The sequence below is a fragment of the Dryas octopetala genome, chromosome 3, assembly GCF_963921425.1.
Source record: "Dryas octopetala chromosome 3, drDryOcto1.1, whole genome shotgun sequence".
NCBI classification, from domain to species: Eukaryota; Viridiplantae; Streptophyta; class Magnoliopsida; order Rosales; family Rosaceae; genus Dryas; species Dryas octopetala.
The window spans coordinates 21550518-21572239 of record NC_141368.1 but is presented as its reverse complement, the minus strand read 5'-3'; the positions used below and the strand labels follow the sequence as shown (position 1 = coordinate 21572239).

General features: G+C 37.1%; 1 pseudogene; it reads right to left on the bottom strand.

Moving 5' to 3' along the window:
• Positions 1-19856: 19856 nt before the first annotated feature.
• LOC147291777 (uncharacterized) lies at positions 19857-21551 on the bottom strand (annotated as a pseudogene).
• Positions 21552-21722: the final 171 nt, after the last annotated feature.

The following is a 21722-nucleotide window of genomic DNA, read 5'->3' as shown; positions in this document are numbered from 1 at the left end:
TTCAGGGTAACCTAGACAAAGAAATGATACAGGTACATTTTTAAAATGTACTGACAAGTGTGCCCTTTTATTTTTTATTTTTATTATAAAATGTGCTTCCAAAATTATTAATGTAACCTAGGATAATCATATATATAATACTTCTTTAGTAATGCTTTTGTGGCGATTATGAATTTGGGGTCTTTTCAAAATCAACTCATTTACATTTAAGAAGTTACTAAAAAACAAAAAAGAAGAAGAAGTCATATTTCTTGACTATTTGATATGATGGATGATACTAAATCTCTATTAGTTAGAAGAGATTATAAAATAAAAAAAGTCATTTCTAGTTAGTTTGTTTTGTTTTGTTGCTAAAGACCATATTTTTATTACCAACACGATTGATCTAGAAGTTTGTTAATTTTTTGTGCCTTTTGTAGAAACTTAATTGTCAATTTTATATATTAATTTTTGGATCTGATTGCTTTTCTTTTTATATTCTTAGTCCAAAAGTATGTGTTCACACTTCACACATGTTCAGCCAAAGTATGTATTCACACTTCACACATGTTCCGACCTCTTTCAAGTCGTTAGGCAATCACACTCACTACGTGGCAACAACACAACCACTCAATTTTAAAATGGATTATTATGAGGCGAAATTCAATTTTAGTCTATGTAATTTACATTAAGTTTCACTTTATTTCCTATAGTTTCAATTATCCTGATTTTGGTTCTATAATTGTTGCACTTGTTCATCAATTCGTTAAATTCGTCATTGGTATGTAAATCACATAACTAAAATCAGAATAGTTTTTAAAATACATAATCAAAAATACAATAAATTTGACAATTTAAAAAATAAAAATGATAATATGTCGTCGAATTTTAACGATTTGTAAACTATAATACTAAATCAAAACAATTAAAATTATAAAGGCTAAAATAAATCTTGACCCAAACTCTAAGAATCAAAAGTGAAATTTGATATTATTTATAATTATAGTACTTATTACTATTATAATTGTTATTATTATTGTCATTTTAGAAAGGAAGTTGTGCCAGTTGGTTGGATTATGATGTTGGCTTGACCTTCGAGAAAGTCATGTGTTATCTCCACGAATTCAGAGTTTCTATCCACTAGAATGTAATATGTATAGGTATTCAATCGCTGTCACTAGACATACTCACACCAATCGCAGTCAAAGGAAAACTTATTTATCTTTTAAATATGATATTATCCGTGGCCAGTAACAGTAGAGAAAAGAAATAAAAAGAAAATCGATCTATTACGTCTTTACTCTCTTCCGCTGATTAAGACACACCAGCTGGATTCCATTGAACCTTGATTCCCTTGGAAAAAAAAAAAAGAAGAAAAGAAAACAAACAAACAATGAGTGGAAAATTAAGTGTGTGAGGAGAATAACTTACCTGTCAAGTAGAGAGAGGCAGAAGGAGAGAGAGAGAGAGAAGGAGAGTGAGAGAAAGAGAATGAGAGAGATAGAGAGAGAAGAGAGGGAGGGGATAGCAGGTGGCATACTTGTGTTGCAGGTAAGTCCTTCTCTAAGTGTGAGTACATATTGGGTTAATGGGTTGGGTCAATTTTAAACCCAATTGGTACCTGGAATATTTTTAGAGCAAACACATGTTGGTTTGACTCGGCTACTATGAAATTTAGTAGGTTTTTGTTTTGGTCGAAAGAAATAAGTAAATAATTTTAAACCCTATAAGCACTCAAAAAATTTACCTAAACCCTCACTCACTTAGAAAACTCTCTCAAAACCCCTTATAACTTATAATCATAAATTACTCTTGACAGAACCGTCCCCGAATTTCCACCCTGAAACCCAGAGAGGCCCTGTGGGATCCAAAATCAAGAAAAATCCTACCGAAAATTCGGCAGAACCTCCCCTGAAAATGGACTAACCCAAAAATTTATAAACATGTAGAAGCACTTCTAAAACATCAACCACTTTGACCACAGCCAAAAAGGGTCTCAGACCCAACAATTTCAAAGAGAAACCATCTTAAAATTTAAATGTGGTTATCAGAGCCACTATTTTATTACACGGAATTTTTACAAAAGTAAAATGGCGCCTACAGGGTCCGAGTAGGGAATTGGACGTAAATGCCTCAACGTGATTGGCTCGACCTCCACCAAAACTACTACCTGGGGGGACAATTTAAGACAAAACAAGAAAAACTGTGAGATAAACTCAGTGAGTGGAACATTTAAATGGAAATGAAATTAAAGGTAAAACATCTTTTCAGAAAACCCTTTATAACCACGTTTAACTCTAAAACCTCACGTCGCTATTTGAAATACCTTAGTTTTAAAACGCTTTCAGAAACACGTTCAAAGTTGCTATCATAATTCAATAAACCAAACCAAAGCATAAACCCTTTATTAAATAAAATTCAAACATTAAAATTTTGAGTAGCTTATAAATTTAAAATAAACGATTGCAATAAAACTGTATAATACATTTATAATAAAACACACCAAGTCAGTTACCTGTAGAACCTGTTATACATGTGCAGAGCCGAGAATCTAACATACGCATGCAGAGCCAGAAATTTTGTCTTACGTGCACGTAGAGCCACCCTGTAACAACCCGAACCAAATTCCACTAGAAATTTAAATTTTTATTTAACTATAGTTTTAAGAGGTTTTTAAAGGATATTGAATTGTGAAGCCACGAATTTTTTTTCTAAGGTTTATTTTGAAAAGTATTTTAAAGATTTTGGGATTTATTTGGAAAATAAAAAGGGTTTTGATTTAATTTGGGCTTGACCCAAAGTTGACTTTTAAAATAAATGAGTTTTTGATTTTGACCTTGGGTCCGTTGAATAGGTCTCTAGTCCACGAGTTCGTAGACACGAAGCACGCGTCAATCGGAGTTATGGTTTGGGAGTTATAGGCGTTTGAAGCGAGGGGCAATTTTGTAAATTTACAAAAGTGGGTTTTAAATACCCAAAAATTAGATTTTCTCACTCTCTCTCTCTCTCTCTCTCTCTCTCTCTCTCTCTCTCTCTCTCTCGCGTTTCCCTCTCTCGCCGCCCCTGCCACCGGTGCGTGAGGGCGCGTCCGGCGGCGGCTGGTGTCGGGCTTTGGCTCCTCGCCATCGCCTTCCTCTACCCCTGGTCTCCGTTCAACCCAGTAAAGCCCCGAAAACCCGAAACCCAGCCTGGACCCGATTCGAGCCTCGCCGTTGATCTGACTGTTCCGGCGAGATTTGGGTGGCCGGACCCACTGGGTCTTGTTCGTCTCACCACGGTGAGTTCAATCGTGGTGTCCTCTTGCTTCGATGATGCTCCACGATGGAGCAATGAGCTCGGGAAGTCCAACTCAGCCACCGGCTTCCGCCGTCGATTCCGGTATTTCTGGCAAGATTTGGCCGTCGACCCAGTTAGAAAAATTGATCCTCTAGGTATGGGCTATTTCTTCCCTAAAGTGTGTTTGTCCAATTCTGAGAAATTGAAAATTTGATTTTAGGGTTTTTGTTATTTCGAATTTCTTGAAATTGGACTCGAAATTTAGATGTTTTTGGGCAATTGAAGGATCCTTTGTGTAATTAGAATTAATTGGAGTTGAAATTGGGTAATTTCCAGGTCATGTCGTCCCTGCCACCTCCGATTTCTGCCACTCGTGGTGGCGGGTTGAATAGTTTCGCGCCAATCAGTCTTCGCGAGACTCCTCGAGGCTAATTCTAGAGCTTGTTGTGTTTTGGGTGAGTTTCCTGAAATTTTTGGGTGTAGTTTAGAGCCGAGCAGCCACCGTGCGTGGTGGTTATCACCTAAATCGATTGATCAACGACCAAATTAATACTATTTGTGAACTCTGGAATTTGATTGTAATGCATTGTTTTTATGGACATATTATGCATATCCTAAGGACAACAATTTGTGGCCGATCGATCAACGAAACCTTAAGCCGTGTCACGGTGGTTATAAGACGTGAGAAAAGTATTATTGGTATCTGAGTATTTTGCAATGTTTTCGTTTTGGGTGTATACTGAAGTGGAGTTAGGTTAATGGTTGTTATTGGTGATGGTTTTGGATAAATTTCATCCCTAGGAACCCCAATTGTTGTTTAGAATTGAAAGTTTGAGTTTATTTGATGAATTTGGTATTTTAGTTAAAATTTGGATTTGGGGCAACCACTTTGGGCGACACCCATAGTGATTCCGAACCCCCACTGCCATCTGTGAATAAAGGATTATTTTTGGACAATTGTTGGGTGAGTTGTTGATCTTGGCTATGTTGAATGTGATTGGATAAACCGAAGTTGTTTGTGAGTGGATTCTTTTTTCTTTAAATGTTTTATAAAATTCGTGATTTAGTTTGGGTATGAAATTTTAGTTGAGAATTTGAAGTTTAAATAGACTTTTGGTTTTTCTAAGAGTTTATGGAAATCTCACAAATTGTTTTATATTTAACGTTTTGAAGTTGATTTTGAGATTTGATTAATGGTATTAAATTCTGGATTACAAATGCTATCGCAAATAAATTTCTTCTTGTTGGATGTTGGAAAGGAAACTAGTTTCTTACTTTTATACGTATGGATTATTTCATATTTTAGTCTATGGTCAAAAGATTTGATTGGTTTTATGTTTTTGAATGTGATTTATTGAGAATTGTTTTACTAGTGGTGTTTATGCATTTGTTTGGAGGATTTAAAGTTCTGGGAATGTTATAAAGATATTTTCTATTGGTGGAACAAGAGATTTTGTTTGGTTATCGGAAATAGTTTCAAATCACCTTTCAGTACCCTCCAGGTTGTCGGATTTATAGGTCTTTGGGACCCATTACGGAACGCATATAGGCTTTGGGCCGTGTGTCATGATGCTTGACCCTTTGGGGGTGGCTCTACATGCACGTAAGACAGAATTTCTGGCTCTGCATGCGTACGACAGATTCTTGGCTCTGCCCGTGTATGACATATTCTATGCGTAACTGACTGGTGTGTGTTTTCAATTGTTAAGTATTTTAAGTGATAAGTTTATGGCAGAAAAGGTTTTTAAGTTTGACAGTTTCAGTTGAGCAGTTTTATTGATTTTCAGTATATTGAGAGTGGTTTGAGAAGAAAGTTTTCAGCTTAAATTATTTATTTATAAATTGACAGTATCGATTTCAGTTTGAGAACTTGTTATTTTCAAAGATTGATTTTCAGTTAATTGATTTGTTTAAAAGATTTTGCATATGATGAGTTTCTTTTTGTTACTGCATGACTTCCTTTTAAGGTTCTCACACATTTATTATTCTACGAGTTTTCTTATGCATTGGGCATTCTAAGGATTTGAAATAGTTTCATGTTCATATGTTTTTCTCATACTCTAAGCATGATCGTGGTTTACAAGGAGATTTTGAAATAGACTTGTGAAATGGTTTTAAAACTGGGAGATTTCAAAGAGTGACGTGAGGTCTTAGTGGAGATTTGATTTTAAAGGAATTTGAAAGGATTAATAACTTAATGTTTTGTTTCTTTATTTTGTCCACTCACTCAGAGTTATCTCACGTTTTCTTTATTTTGTTATAACATTTTCCCCCCAGGTGTTATAGATCGTTGTGGTTGGGCCGTACCACGTCGAGGCAAGACTTTCAGCTCTTCGGCGTCATTTCCCTTAAGTTGTGGATTAACTTTTATATTGTAAACGAAGTTTAGTTATGCTCTGATTATCATGTGCTTTGGTGAATAAGAATCTTTTATGGTTTTGGCATTGTGAGTGAGTCTGAGACTTTTTTTTTTTTTTTCCCTTGTGGTAGAGGTGGCTGAAAGACATAGAAGTGCTTTTACAGGTTTATAAATTTTGGTTTAGTCCATTTTCAGGGGAGGTTCTGCCGAATTTTTGGTAGGATTTTCCTTGATTTTGGATCCCACAGGACCTCTCCGGGTTTCAGGGTGGAACCCGGTGGCGGTCCTGTCACACCCCCAAAAGGCTAAGCATCACGACACACGGCCCAAAGCCTATGTGTGTGCCGTAATGGGTCCCAAAGACCTATCCAATCCAACAAATTTGAGAAGGTAACGAGGCGAGTGGTTTGAAAACCAAAAATACTTTGCAACACGCTTAAATCAAGTCTCAAATCTTTCATTTTTCTTCCAAAACTCTCTTTAACAAGATTCAACTCATCAAATTGTAATATCCGACAAGAAATATAAATAATCATTGAGATGAAAAACTACGAGATATAAACCATCTTTCCATAACCAAGTCGAAATTAAATACGCTATTTCAAATCATAGTACTTTTAACATAAATTCATGTATTAAAGTATGTTGAGATATTTCTTGATCGTGAAATTTATAAAATCCAAGATAGGGTGTTAACTAAAATAAATGCTTATTTGACAAACGCTCATGATTTAAAACTCGGGATAGATTCAAACTAAATCAATTAGATTAAAACTACATAGAAAACATAAATGATTTAAAATCAAAGTCCACTCACAGAGATAGCCCTAGCTTCGATCCTCCGCCAGATCGTCACGAGTTACGGTTGTCTCGCCTATACAATAACCAATAAAATAAGAAATTAGACTCAATTTACGTAAATTAATAGTGTGTGTGTGTGTGATAGCCTAAACGTTCCTCCCGACTCACGTTCTTCTACTAGTTAGAAATCGTTTTTCTCTAAACTATACACTCTCACCCTATTCCAAATCCGTCCCGGCTCCAACTATGACACCCACTTCCTCAAATTCAACCACAAATTCAAAAGAAATTAATCCTGCAAGTGGTCTAACTTACTTGGGGTTGTCCGAGAGTTAAAGACGACACCCGCAAAGTATCCGATCATGAGCCAAATTGAAACTTTCGTCGCTCAAGTCGCACCCACCTATTCAAAATCACTAACCAACTTAGTTTTGGTACTCAAATTAGCGCTAGGTAAATTTACGTGGCAGCTGGGTTGCCGGAACCCCCGCTATCGCCGCTTAAAGTGGCGGCACCAAATCTAAATTTCATAATCTCTCTAAATTCCTCAAACCTTTCAATTCTAAATTTCAATTTGAAGTCAAAGGGGTGGATATTACCCAAAAATTGTCCAAGAACAATCCCTAAAACCAGTTTTCAAAGTAAACCCGAAATGACCCTTGAATCCATCAAAATCCAAGTAGAAAACTCTCCACCCTTCCTACCGAAATTTCCAATTATTTTACCGTTTTCGCCTACACGTTTGGAAACTCGAGTTCTAATTAGCCGCATCGAGCTTAAAGGCCATCAAATTTGAATTTTTAAAACGCCCCTCTAAACACTAGAACTCCCTTCCAAAATTTTAATAAAGTCCGCCCAATAAGATTAAATTTTTATTAAAAAAAAGACTTGGGGTCGGGTCGTTCCAACTCTTCTAATGCACTGACAGGACCGCCCCCAGATTCCACCCTGAAACCCGGAGAGGTCTTGCGGGAATCCAAATTCAAGGAAAATCCTACCGAAAATTCGGCAGAACCTCCCCTGAAAATGGACTAACCCAGAAACTTCTAAACCTGTTAAAAAGCACTTCTAAGTCTTTCAGCCACCTCTACCACAAGCAAATAAAGGGTCTCGGACCCACTTAAACCTTAGGAGTTGTTATCAGAGCCACTAATCATTTACAATAAGTTTTCACAAAAATAAACATAGCGCCTACAGGGACCAGGAATGAAAAATGGATGCTATGCCTCGACGCGTTTGGCTCGACCTCCACCAACGCTACTACCTGGGGGGACAATTTAAGACAAAACAAGAAACGGTGAGATAGGCTCAGTGAGTGGACAGTTAAATGGAGATGAAATCAAGTCTAAATATTTTTAACTCCAAAACCTCACGTCGCTCTTTGAACACCCCCAGTTTTAAAATCATTTTCCGGCTTAAGAGTATTGTAAAACTAAACCAAAACACCAACTCTTTATCGAATAAAACTTCAAACATTAAAAATTCTGAGTAGTTTATAAATTTAAAATAAAATATCGAAATAAAACTATATAATACATTTATAATAAAATAATTTAAACTGAAAACTTCATTCTCAAACCACTCTCAATATACTGAAAAATTTATAAAACTGCTCAACTGAAACCGTCATACTTAAAAACCTTTTGCTGCCATAAACTCATCACTTAAAATACTTAACAGTTGAAAACACACACCAGTCAGTTACCCATAGAATCTGTCATACATGCGCAGAGCCGAGGATCTGTCATACGCATGCAGAGCCATAAATAATCTGTCATACATGCGCAGAGCCGAGAATCTGTCATACGCATGCAGAGTCACAAATTCTGGCTTACGTGCGCAGAGCCGAGAGTCTGTCGTTCGCACGCAGAGCCGGATATTCTGTCGTACGTGCACACAGAGCGGCCCCCAAAGGGCGAAGCATCCCGACACACGGCCCAAAGCCTATGTGTGTGCCGTGATGGGTCCCAAAGACCTATTAAATCTGGTAACCTGGAGGGTACTGCAAAGGTGGTTTGAAAACCGATAACTCATAAACACATAATTCAAATCTCAATCCTTTCATTTTTCTTCCAAATTTCTTCTTAACCAAACCAAACTCATCGAATATACATTTGTTCAACTCAAAATATCTAAGTTCATAAATCCATGAAACTTTGAAATGCAAAAACCATAAATATCAATTTTAAATTTAGGAAAGAAGAATTTAAAAAACCAAAGTTTAGCTTAAAATCCTTTAGCTTAAATTCAAACTCAATATAGCTAAGTAATGGAATTTAATCATCAACATGTAAAATATTTCAAAAAAATTAAAAGTTAGTCCACTCACAGTGATAGCCTAGCTTCGATCCTCCACCGGATCGTCACGAACCCCAGTCGTCTCACCTTGATCGGAAAATTCTTCCTAAGATGAATTTTTGTATCGGCAAGGTCACAAATTTATGTCCAATACTTCTCGGCTTCTCCAACAACTCCGGACCTAGCCAAAACAACAACCTACTTAGAAATCGCTCTTGGAGCAAATCCTAATTTCACGTTATGACAGCGGTGAGCAAGACTTCCACTAGTGTCGCCCAAGGTGGCCATTTTCAAAGCCAAAATAGCCAAATAAGAATGATTCCAACAAGGCCCAATCAATTTCTCAGTCCTAGGCATAAATTGAAATTTCTAGAAATCAAATTGTCCCAAAATAACGACAATATTTCGCTCCCAATTGAAGATCCAACTTAAAACCCGAAATGGCCCTAAAACTCCAATTTTAATTCTCTACAATTACTCAAAATAAAACACCCACTCAATTTCTGCATCCTAAACATTAATTGAACTTCCTAATATTGCAAATTTGTCCCACAAAACCACAAGAACAGTTCTCTAATCTGAAAGCCCAAGAAATTTCCGAAATGGTCCCCACCCCCATATTCAATCTTCAGAAATTTCCCAAAATTACACATCCAAGCCACAAGAGAGTGAAACCCATCATGAAGGGAAGAAAAACCCACCTATTTTCGAAGTGGATGGCGCTGAAGTTTGGCCGGAATCCCGCGAGACAGAGGGTGGCAGCTGGGTTTGTTTCTGAGTTGTTATTGTGCGCGCGAGGCTGAGGTGACCAAGGCTCGCTGCTGGGTGATTTCTGTGCCGGTGTGGGGAGTCGACCAGTGAGCTTGGGTCGTCGGAAAACTCGCCGAAGAGGATGGTTCGGCCTGGTGGTGTCGCGCGCCGAGAAGGGGAAGAGAGAGAGAGAGAGAAACGCGAAGGAGAGCGAGCACTGGGAGAGAGAGAACTGGGCCAGTGGGGTTAGCTGGTCGCCGGCCTCTGGTCGCCGTGAAAATGGCCGGAGTTGGCCACGCCGGTGAGAGAAGAGAGGGGGAGGTGAGTGAGCTCGGGGAGAGAGAGGGAGAAGTGAGGGAGTGCGGGAGAGAGAGAGAGAAATAAAAAGGGAGAGAGAAAGTTCTAGAGAGAGAGAGAGAGTTGTGGAAAAATCTAGAGAGAGAGGAAATCTGATTTTTAAAACCCACTTTTATAAATTTACAACATTGCCCTTCACTTTAAACGCCTATATCTTTCAAACCGTAACTCGGATTGGCGCGTGCCGCGTGTCTATGAAATCGTGAGTTCGAAACCTATCCAACGGACCCAAAGTCAAAATCAAAACCCTTTTATTTTAAAAGTCAAATTTTGGGTCAAGCTTAAATTAAAACAAAAATAAATAAATCAAAACTTTAAATCAAAACTCTTTTTATTTTCCAAATAAATCTCAAAATCTTTAAAATACAATTTCACATCTTTAAAAAAAATCTCTTAAAAACATAGTTAAATAAAAATTTAAATTTCTAGTGAAAATTTGGGTCGGGTCGTTACAACCTTCCCCCCTTAAAAAATTTCGTCCTCGAAATTTAGTATAACCATAACGGACAAGTGATGCCCGAACTCGTAACTCTTATCAAGCGTCTAAGCCGGTTCCACCCATGTACGATCCCACCATGAGACTTGACTAACGCAATATTTCTTTATATGTAGTACCTCGCTCCTTTAGTCCAAACAAAATATAATACTCGTCAAAGTGAATTGTCGCCATGTCAAATCCAAAATGTGAATCACAAACTCCTATCTCGACGTTAGAGCGATGGTGTGCCCTGTAACTCATTAGGTGATCCACTAAAAGTTTCATCATTGCACCACTGGAGTAGGTGTCACGAATAGGCAACGAGAGAGCGTCATCGTGTCCATCCAAAAATTCACCGAGAGGCGTCAAGATCGCTATCCGCGCATGATCGTGTGCTGTACCGACTGCTCGTATCAATATGTGCTTGATATGCTAACTCCTTTATTTTACTTGACTTGTAAATTCTCAACTTGTGTTATTAGTAATTGTAGCCGATATAATTAACCATTTGGCTTAATCGAAGAAAATCTGAATTCTTGCCCAAGTTGTCTCCATTTCCTCGCTAATCCTTTTATTGATCACGTATCGGGGTGATTTGTTTAAGTCCCACCACGCTTCCGCTGCGCAACTCTAATTGACCCTCTGATCTCTAAATGTATCCAATAGTACTCTAAATACCCTCTGCTCATAACCTCGAAAAATTATTACTAAACTCAAACACCCAAGTACTTCTCCACGATCTCAACTCCTTATGTACTAATAAAAATTATCCTTGAAGTGCACGAGTCAAGCCTAAAATACAGACGTACCGTAATCGTAATACTCACGTTATTCGAATAAACTATACCCCCAAAACTTACCACAAACTTCTTGAGGTCGGCCACGTCGAGGAGGCATGTCCACACAAGCTGAGGAAAACCTTTCCATACCTCGAAGGATGCACACAAGGTGCAGAGTCTACAGAAATTTAAAACCTGGCTCTGATACCAAGTTGACAGGACCGCCCCCAGATTCCACCCTGAAACCCGGAGAGGTCTTGCGGGAATCCAAATTCAAGGAAAATCCTACCGAAAATTCGGCAGAACCTCCCCTGAAAATGGACTAACCCAGAAACTTCTAAACCTGTTAAAAAGCACTTCTAAGTCTTTCAGCCACCTCTACCACAAGCAAATAAAGGGTCTCGGACCCACTTAAACCTTAGGAGTTGTTATCAGAGCCACTAATCATTTACAATAAGTTTTCACAAAAATAAACATAGCGCCTACAGGGACCAGGAATGAAAAATGGATGCTATGCCTCGACGCGTTTGGCTCGACCTCCACCAACGCTACTACCTGGGGGGACAATTTAAGACAAAACAAGAAACGGTGAGATAGGCTCAGTGAGTGGACAGTTAAATGGAGATGAAATCAAGTCTAAATATTTTTAACTCCAAAACCTCACGTCGCTCTTTGAACACCCCCAGTTTTAAAATCATTTTCCGGCTTAAGAGTATTGTAAAACTAAACCAAAACACCAACTCTTTATCGAATAAAACTTCAAACATTAAAAATTCTGAGTAGTTTATAAATTTAAAATAAAATATCGAAATAAAACTATATAATACATTTATAATAAAATAATTTAAACTGAAAACTTCATTCTCAAACCACTCTCAATATACTGAAAAATTTATAAAACTGCTCAACTGAAACCGTCATACTTAAAAACCTTTTGCTGCCATAAACTCATCACTTAAAATACTTAACAGTTGAAAACACACACCAGTCAGTTACCCATAGAATCTGTCATACATGCGCAGAGCCGAGGATCTGTCATACGCATGCAGAGCCATAAATAATCTGTCATACATGCGCAGAGCCGAGAATCTGTCATACGCATGCAGAGTCACAAATTCTGGCTTACGTGCGCAGAGCCGAGAGTCTGTCGTTCGCACGCAGAGCCGGATATTCTGTCGTACGTGCACACAGAGCGGCCCCCAAAGGGCGAAGCATCCCGACACACGGCCCAAAGCCTATGTGTGTGCCGTGATGGGTCCCAAAGACCTATTAAATCTGGTAACCTGGAGGGTACTGCAAAGGTGGTTTGAAAACCGATAACTCATAAACACATAATTCAAATCTCAATCCTTTCATTTTTCTTCCAAATTTCTTCTTAACCAAACCAAACTCATCGAATATACATTTGTTCAACTCAAAATATCTAAGTTCATAAATCCATGAAACTTTGAAATGCAAAAACCATAAATATCAATTTTAAATTTAGGAAAGAAGAATTTAAAAAACCAAAGTTTAGCTTAAAATCCTTTAGCTTAAATTCAAACTCAATATAGCTAAGTAATGGAATTTAATCATCAACATGTAAAATATTTCAAAAAAATTAAAAGTTAGTCCACTCACAGTGATAGCCTAGCTTCGATCCTCCACCGGATCGTCACGAACCCCAGTCGTCTCACCTTGATCGGAAAATTCTTCCTAAGATGAATTTTTGTATCGGCAAGGTCACAAATTTATGTCCAATACTTCTCGGCTTCTCCAACAACTCCGGACCTAGCCAAAACAACAACCTACTTAGAAATCGCTCTTGGAGCAAATCCTAATTTCACGTTATGACAGCGGTGAGCAAGACTTCCACTAGTGTCGCCCAAGGTGGCCATTTTCAAAGCCAAAATAGCCAAATAAGAATGATTCCAACAAGGCCCAATCAATTTCTCAGTCCTAGGCATAAATTGAAATTTCTAGAAATCAAATTGTCCCAAAATAACGACAATATTTCGCTCCCAATTGAAGATCCAACTTAAAACCCGAAATGGCCCTAAAACTCCAATTTTAATTCTCTACAATTACTCAAAATAAAACACCCACTCAATTTCTGCATCCTAAACATTAATTGAACTTCCTAATATTGCAAATTTGTCCCACAAAACCACAAGAACAGTTCTCTAATCTGAAAGCCCAAGAAATTTCCGAAATGGTCCCCACCCCCATATTCAATCTTCAGAAATTTCCCAAAATTACACATCCAAGCCACAAGAGAGTGAAACCCATCATGAAGGGAAGAAAAACCCACCTATTTTCGAAGTGGATGGCGCTGAAGTTTGGCCGGAATCCCGCGAGACAGAGGGTGGCAGCTGGGTTTGTTTCTGAGTTGTTATTGTGCGCGCGAGGCTGAGGTGACCAAGGCTCGCTGCTGGGTGATTTCTGCGCCGGTGTGGGGAGTCGACCAGTGAGCTTGGGTCGTCGGAAAACTCGCCGAAGAGGATGGTTCGGCCTGGTGGTGTCGCGCGCCGAGAAGGGGAAGAGAGAGAGAGAGAGAAACGCGAAGGAGAGCGAGCACTGGGAGAGAGAGAACTGGGCCAGTGGGGTTAGCTGGTCGCCGGCCTCTGGTCGCCGTGAAAATGGCCGGAGTTGGCCACGCCGGTGAGAGAAGAGAGGGGGAGGTGAGTGAGCTCGGGGAGAGAGAGGGAGAAGTGAGGGAGTGCGGGAGAGAGAGAGAGAAATAAAAAGGGAGAGAGAAAGTTCTAGAGAGAGAGAGAGAGAGTTGTGGAAAAATCTAGAGAGAGAGGAAATCTGATTTTTAAAACCCACTTTTATAAATTTACAACATTGCCCCTCACTTTAAACGCCTATATCTTTCAAACCGTAACTCGGATTGGCGCGTGCCGCGTGTCTATGAAATCGTGAGTTCGAAACCTATCCAACGGACCCAAAGTCAAAATCAAAACCCTTTTATTTTAAAAGTCAAATTTTGGGTCAAGCTTAAATTAAAACAAAAATAAATAAATCAAAACTTTAAATCAAAACTCTTTTTATTTTCCAAATAAATCTCAAAATCTTTAAAATACAATTTCACATCTTTAAAAAAAATCTCTTAAAAACATAGTTAAATAAAAATTTAAATTTCTAGTGAAAATTTGGGTCGGGTCGTTACATGCACGCTGACGTACACTGACGCACGCTGACGTGTGCTGATGTTACTGTAATTGAATTTTGCTGAAACTGAATTTTGTTGAAACTATTTTTTTCTGAAACTGTATTTTTTGCTAAAACTCAACATTTCGCTAAAATTAAAATCAAACACTGAAATTGAATTTCAAGAATTCAGTTATAATGAAATTGAATTTCAAGAATTCAGTTACACTAAAATTGAAGATTCAAAAATCTGCTGCTTAAAATATTTTAATTACACTGTCACACTACTTAAAAATTCTGTTGCACCCAAAATAAAATTCAATTTCATTTATACACTGAATAAATAATTAGATAGTTACAGAGCATTGGGCATTTTTTCAATTACAATTGAAACTGAACAAAAATCTTCAGAACTTCAATCCTCAAATCTTCAAATCTTCAAATTGTAACTGAAAGTGAACCATAAAAAAATTTCAGTCAAAATGAACTGAATATAAACTGAAACTGAATATTAACTGCTGAATACAAACTGAAATAATTTCACCTAAAATGGCTAATCCACTGTCATATGTCAAAGACAAGTTAGCCAACTCCATATAGAACAACTAGCTCAAATCTTCAAATTGTAACTAAAAGTGAACAATAAAACAATTTCAATCTAAAAGAACTTTATATGAACTGAGATTGAATATTAACTAAAACTAAATACGAACTGAAACAATTTCACCTAAAATAACCAATCCACTGTCATATGTCAAAGACAAGTTAGCCAACTCCATAGTGAACAACCAGCTCAAATCTTCAAAAATAGCTTTTTATTTTTATTTTTTATATAACATCTTTAGATTTTATAAATAGCTTGTATAACAGCCTTCCTTTTATAACAGCTCAAAGACAAGCATAACCCTTTTTTATTTTGATTTTTTATATAACAGCTTTTATCAAAAGATTCAAAACTAGCAAAACTTTACTTCTTCCAAAATAGCTGTAGATTTTATAAAACTTTTCAAGAATAGTTAAAAATTGAGTTGTGTAGCGGCTATGCACAAAAATTAAGTCCACAAAGTTGTGTAGCCTTTTTTATTCTAAGAAAAGCTCTTTTCAAGTCTACAAAGTTCAGTCACCTAACAACCACTGCTACCATAATATTAGTTTGAGAGAGAGAGAGAGAGAGAGAGAGAGAGAGAGAATCCTCCATTAGATGTCAAATTGTCAATACAATATAAATGTGATCGATTCCATTTATGATGACCAAGGAGATTAGTACCAACAAGGAAGATTGACTACTTGAGCATTTGCTGAGTGCAAATGTTTTCCATATGAAGATTGAAGAATCTAATTACACACAAATGCTGCCTAATAGAAAAATGATACTTTTCTATACTTTGACCGATATGGGGTTCATGCACAATGAGCAATTCATAAGACAATCAATCAGATGCAGACCCGAGCATTCTATACTTTTCTATACACACATATGCAGACCTAAGCATTCAAACAGATCCAACAACTAAAAAGGAAGGCTCGATTTGGGGTTTTTCGATTCATTAACAATTGGACCAATCCAAACACATAGAACTGAAGAGCACAACGAGGAGAAGAGGATGGGTACCTGACTCGACGGAAATGGTTGCCGGAACACAGAGATCGCCGGCGAGGATGTCGCCAACTTCTCTCCTTCTAAACGGCGGGGCATGGGTCGTCCAGATCTTCTGATGGCACCAGTGGACTCGGGACGACGAGAGGAAGCCATCCACGGCTGTCCGGCACCTCGTCGTCGCAAGAATCGGTGGATCGCCAGTTAGGGAGCTTGGGTCTGCCTAGACCTGATTTGGCGTCGACACTAGCTTTGATGGAGAGTGGAATACAAGAAGAGGAAGAGGGAGGAGAGATGAAAAGATCGAGACTGGTCTCGCTGGCAACCATTGCCGGATGACAGAGCATAAGTCGGCACAGCCGCGCAGGGAGAGAGAGAGAGATAACGCAAAGGAGAGAGAGACAGAAGAAAGAGAGAGAATGAGAATAAGAGGAATGAAATTGAAAAGTGCGTCATGTGCACATGTGCAGTAATGGGAAAGGGCACAATCGGAATTACAACAAAAATAAAAGTCAATTGACTAGGGGGTTTAGGCAAAAATTTAAGTAAAAGTAGATGTTATGAATTAACTACAAAAATGGTTGGAGGCTATGAATTAACTAGGGTACGTAGAATTAGGGGGTTTATAATTATTTACTAAAAGAAATTTAGTAGGTTATGATTCCAAATTATTTATGAAAATGCCAAAAATTTAACCAACCCAATCCAACTGGGTCAATGTTGATTGTTTTCTTAGAACGAAATAAAAATGCATTCTATTCTAAGTATACTCGCAAGTGCACGAATCGCATCAGTAGCAAAGCGTACAAGCACGAGATCGATCCCACAGGGAATGGTTAATAAACAACAAATCAATTCAATTAATCAATTAGAATAACTAAACATGTGGTTTTGGAAGTTGGTAACACACGCACATATCACCACACGCACACACAGTTTATACTATCTTGTAATGTTAAGCATTCAGCCATCAATTCAAATAAGCATACTCTAACCATCCAAGGCTAATGAAAAATCAATTTAAACACAACATATCCAAGTTTGACTGCTAAAAAGGTTTAGCTAGTTACTTTCTCGCAATTGTTCTTCTAAGACATAATTAAGAGCTTCTTAGGCCTCCCCTAATTAGTTAACTTACACTACTACAAAATAGCAATCAGACGACGGATTTTAACCGTTGTGTGAGTTTCTAATTTACCGTCGTCTAATTGTTATTATCCTACCTCAAGTGCAAGGTTGTCAAGTTTTAGTATGGAAATGGAAGTAGGGGGTTGTCGTACCCAAGAGATTGGATTAGGATTTCAATCACAAGCTAGATTGATTTTAGGGTTATAAAACTAACAAACAACCTACTATGTACTATGTAAAGTCAAGACTAAACATAATGGTATGTGCAAATATGTAGTGTTGAGTTGTTGTTTGGTTGATAGATGGTACGTAACACTAAAATATTTGAAACTAACAAATGGAAATACAAGGAAATTAAAGTACAAATTAAATTCAATGATGATGAAGGATTTGGGGTTATTAGGGGTTCACACTAACCCTCCCATGTAACAAACAATGCAATTAGTGATTATGCCAAATTAGATAGATTAGATTCCCTCCTAACCTCCAATCAAGGTAAATTAGGGCACATCCTCTTTCATGTTATCAACTATCCTAACCAAAGTGATAGGTAACTACCTAAGATTAATGCCATAGCAAACCCTAGGTGCATAAAGTTCTAAGGATGAAGAATCCAAGCAATTAAAACAATCCAACCAAAGTGCTTTTAAATTACCATGCTCTTATGCAACAAGCTTTAGAAACTAAAGGTTACCAATCTCCAATTTCTACATGACAACATTTCTCATATGTACAAGTGGTAAATTCACACATACAATTCATGATCTTTAAACTAGCATAAGAGCATATATATCCAAAATGACATTTATATCACAAATCACAAAGTCATTACATGGTTGGGCTAGAGCTAGATCCCTAGCCCCAAATCAAGAAACTACTCACTAGCCATAAAAGTTACAAACAACATCACAAATTGAAACATAAATGGAAACAAGAAGGAAAAGAGAAAACTCTAGATGTTGAAGCCAAGCTCCCAAGGGGTGTCACTCCTCCAAGGATGCCCAAAATAGCTTCTTGTCCCAAGTGCCTCCAACCTCCTCTTGCAATAATGGTGGTGAATATGGTAGATGGGTGTTGTGATGGTGTTTGGCTTTTTGGAGAAGAAGAGTTGATGGAGGGAAGATGGAGAAAAGAAATGATGTAGAGAGATGAGAAAAGGCTAGGGTTTTGGAAGATGGAATATGAGATGTGTGTTTTTGAGATGAGATGATGGAATGAATGATGAAATGAGTGAAATTAGAGAAGATGGAGGGGGGAGCTCGAAAATGAGAGAGTGTTTTATGGTTTGGGTGAGTTGTTATGTCTAGAATATGTGGCTAGGATTAAAAGAAAATGAAGGGATAAAGTTTGGTTAATTCAAAAATGAGAATATTTCATCTTATCCCTCAATGGATGATCCTTAAAGGATGTTGAGATAGGTAGATGTTCTCTTTGCCTCATTTAGAGCCTTCACATTGTGGTTTCTGAATTTTGCTTAGAATGGGCAAACAAAGGGGAAGGAAAGAGAGCATGTGATAGGTAATTACCCAAAATGGAAAGATGCCTTGGTACCACTTTATCTTTTGCTAACAGGATTTCTGAGCTGTCTTTGGAGAGTAATTTGGAGGCCTTAACCAACTCAGAAATTTACATTTTATATATCAATAGAAAGCCCTGGATGTCTGCTTTCTAACCATATATTATATGCCTCAATCCAAGCTCAAACCAAAGAGTTATGCCCCACACAATGCAGCTGACTCAGTTCTCCTCGGGTGCAGTTTTGGGCTGACTTTGAAATTCAAAATGAACACCTTAGAAGTCTTCAAATGTCACGAAATTTAACCTGAAATAACTTCATGGTGTTAGCTTCTATATCCAATTGGATTCATGTTAAAATATATTAAGGAGAATAAATGGTGAAATTTCTCATTTTATTGTTCGGAATCTAAAAACACAAAACTAAATGAAATTTAAATCTTTTAATCAAATGAACTCACAAAAACTAAGTAAGAGGAATATAAAAGGATATGAATTTATGAACATATCACTAATCGACCAATGTCTATTCATACCTCAATAAACAACGGCTAAAAACCATTGTCCTGGTGCACCTACACAACAGTTATAGATGTACAACCGTTGTATATACAACCTTTAAAATCAATGATTTGGAGGATACCGTTGTTGAGTACCAATTTAAACATCGGTTTATAGTTAAGAACCGATGTGTAGAGATATGTTAAACAACGATTACGTTAAGTAAAGAATTGGTTTTACAATTATTTTAGGTAGAAACACAAGGTGAAATAGTCATTAAAACAACGGTGTATTGTTAAAAACCGTTGTGTAAGCTATTCGAAAATAGGTGTATTTCCATGTCTATAGGTTTTTCAAACTACGGTGTTTATATGAAACCGTTGTATTAATGCAGTAAGAAAATTGAATATTAACCATATAACCGTTGTATATACTTATTTGGTACATCGATTTTGGGTTAGAAACTATTGTATGAAGGCACTTAGCACAATGGCTTTTTGAGATTTGTGTGGTATGCTTAAGAATTAGACAATGGTTTATGATATTGAACCATTGTAAGTCAAGGGCACAGACCACGCTTTTGATCGAAAGACTGTTGTATAATGTGCCTGTTTATATCTGTTTTTAGAAACTCCCAATTGTCTTTGACCACAATTCAATTATGAACAAACAATGCACAATCTGATTGATGAGATAGATTGTTTTGGTACAACCATTAATTGTTCCAAATTGATTCCCTTCATAATTAACATTCCTAATAAATTATACATTTACAAAATACCAATTCACAATAATAAAAGATTGGAATTTCTAAAGTACCAAATAATATAAGATATTTGAAGGTAGTAATTGTATTTATGTACCTTGCTCCCTTAACCCAATTTCATTCACAAAGCTGGCCATATATGCCATAAACAAAAACCCTCCATATATACCTTTCCAAAAAACTAGGCATCAATCTAATTAATCAACCTAATTGCTGCCATATATATATCAAAATATTATCCAGCAGCTAGCCTATCAATCATCCCAAGCTAATCTAGCAAAGTAATCAATATATCATATATACCCTAAGCTAGTCTAGCTAAACATATGGCCTACGTCAAAAAGGTGTCATGCAAAAATCCAACCAGAAATGTCTACATAAACTGGCCCACGAAGTTTGCCCATTCAGCCTGGACTTCATCGATATCTTCTTGGGTATAAGTGTTGTCCTGCCTTCGTTCCCACTGAAACAAGGCAAAGATGGAGTACTAATTAAAAATAAAATTCAACCAAAAATGCAAACAGTCCAGCAGAAAGAAAAAAATAAAGAACATGCGCGCCCCTAAGTAGGTGTATTGAAAAACATAGGCATGCAAGAGAAGAATATGCCCCTGTCACGTTTCAACATCCAGTAGCAAGCATATATATACATATAGTTAGCATCCATAAAATAAAATAGGGGCCTATATCCAGAATCAAGCTTCAATATATTAACACAAGTGATCATCAAACAAGGGCCAATATAACCTGTCCACTTCCACAATTTTGAAAGAATCCACCAAGTATTCCCAATCTGCACCCAAAACAGACTCCCTCAACTAATTTGTTTCCTTTTATTCCTTTACTACATTTCCAAGCTTTCAGCCATAAAACAAATTAAAGCATTATAAATTGCAACAATACATTAACTTCTTTCTCGAGATTCAAATACCCATTTATAAATGCCCAGCAAGGTCTAAACAATTTATAAGTCATTTTGACATGATATATATTATATAGCTCCTAAGAGTACCAAGGGTTCAAAATGTCCAAGTAAAAGAAAATTATCATATCACTGCTCATACGAAAAACATGACCAACATAATGTCAGGTTGGCTGACTAATTCATACCTTATTCACAAAAGCTAAGCCCTCATCTTCAATTATTTCCTTCATAAAGCGCATAACAAAATAACCACACTCCTTGTCACTTGGTTGTTGAGGAATGCCCTAAATACAAATAAACATTAATTAGAATGAGCACATATACAGTTCATTTAGCAATATATATATTATTTGATGTTTAAAGCAAACAAGCCAACCTACCGCCATATTTTTCCAAATTATTGTTTTACGCCCTTGCCTATTCACTTGAGCATTGAATATTTTAAACCCGCTGTGGCATGATCGAAAAACCAAATGATTTTAACACTTTCTGAGATATGTAAATGAAATTATAAACTGATGAGAAAAAATTTACAGCCTTACTTGTCCACAATAGTTCTCCATTTATCACCGATCAAATGCCTTCTCATTGGGTCCATAAAATAGACAATCTCCTTGTCCGGATTGATAACCGTCAACATCCAATGATTTCTACGCATTTAAAAATTCTCTTTAAATACATTACATGGCTGGAAATGTGTATTTACATTGACAATCAAAGATATTTTAATATTGAATAACTTACCCGGAATTGTAAGGGACTCAAAAAATCTTATCGTTAGAAGACGTGGCGAACCTATCTGCCAAGTACCGTGTTCTTTCCGTTACAGTTCCACACCCTATTGCACCAATTCGAGCAGGGTCTACGAAACCAACCATGTTTACCATCTTTGATCTCTTCACCACATTGTACAAGTACTTAAAAAATATTTAGCAAGTCAAATAGCTAGCATGATTGAATAATCTCATCTTTTTTGCTGGATATTAATATGTAAAAATCCCCTATTCATTTTTTTTACCTCATGTAAACCACAATGCAGTTGGCTGATATTTCAACCATGCCACCAAATTGGGTAATATCTT